Source organism: Carlito syrichta, unplaced genomic scaffold (genome assembly GCF_000164805.1).
Source record: "Carlito syrichta isolate Samal-C Ts95f unplaced genomic scaffold, Tarsius_syrichta-2.0.1 Scaffold312272, whole genome shotgun sequence".
Classification (NCBI taxonomy): Eukaryota; Metazoa; Chordata; class Mammalia; order Primates; family Tarsiidae; genus Carlito; species Carlito syrichta.
In genome coordinates, this window is record NW_007256368.1 from 43,307 (window position 1) to 45,933 (window position 2,627).

Consider the following 2,627-nt stretch of genomic DNA (forward strand, 5'->3'; position numbering starts at 1 on the left):
TTCTTATTATATTTTTGTTTTTCAAAGTCAAATCTGTTTCTCAGAGAAATTTGGTCTCACAAGTTAACATGTCATGAGCACATCAAATAGAGCTCTATGTATATCCTACTTTATTTTGTCATTTAGTACTACAAAACATATATGAATATGGCCAGACTCTGTGTCTTAGCCAGTAATTCCACCACTTGAGAAGGCTGAGGAGAATGGATTGACTGAGTCCACAGATTTGAAACCAGTCACGGTAAATTTTCAAAATCTTGTGTGTAGAATAATTAAAAAAAAAAAAACCACAAACTTAACTGGGCATGATAGTGCTTGCCTGTAATTCTGGCTACTTGAAGTACTGAGATGGAAGGATTACCACAACCTGGCAGATCAATGCTGGGGTGGCTGTGAGTGTGCCACTGCACTCCAGCCTGGGCAAAAAAGTGATTCTCCATCTCAAAAATGCACAAACAAAAAATATACAACTCTAACATAAAAAGGCAAACAACATTTATTCACTTTCAGATTATACCATGGCACCACATGTTGGTGAGAAAATTGCTGGGTCATATGGAAGGTCAATTTCTTGTTCTTTCAGAAATCGCCACACTGTCTTCCAAAGAGGTTGGACTAGTTTGCATTCCCACCAGCATTGTAGAAGCATTCCTTTTTCTCCACATCTTCACCAGCATCCGTGTTTGTTTGTTTTATTAATGATGGCCATCCATACCGGGGTTAAGTGGTATGTAGGTTCTCCCCATTATGGAGAATTAATTCAGTCCCTTGGTTTCTTATTTTAGATCTACTCCTTCATTGTATTGTCTTTGATAATCTATTGCAAAGTCCAATGTTCTCATTTCTTCTTTCACAATGTGCACTCGTGGAAGACAAATCTGTCTGTCTGTCACAGTACAGGGTTTAGGAAAAAAGTAGCAGCCTCCTCTGGTCCCAATTCCAAGCCAATCCCCGCTAGCTTCTTACAGAAAAGAGAGGAAGCCAGGCCCGGTGTCTCTGTCTGTAATCTCAGCACTCTGGGAGGCCAAGGCGTGTGGATTGCTTGAATCTGCAGGTTCGAGACCAGCCCAGCAACTTAACAAGACCTTGCCTCTACAGTAAATAAAAAATTAGCTAGACATCATAGTGCATGCCTGTAGTTCCAACTACTTGGAAGGCTGAGGCAGAACAATTACCAGAGACCTGCAGGTCAATGCTGGGGTGACCATGAGTGTGCACCTGCACTCCAGTCTGGGCAATGGAATGAGATACTAACTGAAAAAGAAGAGCTACCTGGATTCAAACAAATGTCTGTTGTTAAGACCAAGCCATCCTTTCCTAACACCATAGCCTCATTTTAGGATTTGGGAATGTGTCAGCCATCTCCCTGCTTTCTGATTCAGTACAATCCTGACTTGGTGGGGTGTATTGATTATTAGGACTCCTCCAAAAGTCAGTTTCTGCTTACCTCTACCCATAGGGCAGTGACTACCACAGTCTGGACACATTCAGGCCATCTCTGAGAGATGGGGTTGAGGACAGAGGTGATAAGCTGTCTTTTTTCTTCCCAAGACTGGGTAAGTATCCCTAGCACCACACATTTATCTACAGTAACAAAAAAAAGTGAAATGGCTTTCTAGGGATGGAAGAGCCAGGACTGGAGTTGTAATGAGGCCCACTTTTAATTCCTTTATATGTTCTTCTTTTGGCGACTAGCATAAGCAGCCACATTCTTCTTTTAACAATATTAAACATAATTTTTGTTCTCTGGGCATAAGACTGAATCCACAGCTGACAATAGCCAGATAGCCCTAACACTTTTCTGAATTCCTTTTTGTTTTGGGACACAGCCAAATTTATTAAGCCCACTATTCTTTCTGAATTTATGCCTTGTTTTCCTCCATTAATTAAATGCCAGAGATATTTAGTCTCTTTTTCTACAAATTGTAGTTTATTCCTTGAAACTCGTCACCCCTTTTGGCCCAGAAAGCTGAGCACACGAATAGTAGTCTCTAATACTTCCTTCTTTTTCCTTCCAGAGATTAATAAGTCTTCCACATACTGCAATACTTGGCCAGGACAGGTTCTAAATTCTGACCAAATATATTTAATGCTTGGGCGAAGCCCTGTGGTAGTAGCGTCCAGTGGTGCTGCTGGTTTTTGTTGTTGTTGCTATTGTTATTTTCTCAGTTATAGGATTCTCCCATTCAAATGCAAATAGAGCCAGGCTCGGTGGTTCTGCCTGTAATCCCGCACCTTTGAGAGGCTGAGGTGAGTGGATTGCCTGAGACCGCGGGTTCAAGACCCACCTGGGCAACTTGGTGAGACCTCATATACACAATAAATCAAAAATTAGCCATGCATGGTAGCAGCACCTGTAGTTCTAGCTACTTGGAAGGCTGAGGTGGAAGGATAGCCGGAGTCCAGCAGGTTGAGGCTGGGGTGGCCGGGAGCAGCCACAACACTCCAGTCTGGGTGACAGTGAGACTCCAACTCAAACAAACAAACAAAAAAACAAATGCAAAGAGGATTCTACTTTCCAGGTCTAAGGGGCATTCCCAAAGCCCATCTTTTTGTTTTGTTTTTGTTTTTGTTTTTGTTTGAGTTGGAGTCTCACTCTCTCCCAGACTGGAGTGTTGTGGCTGCTC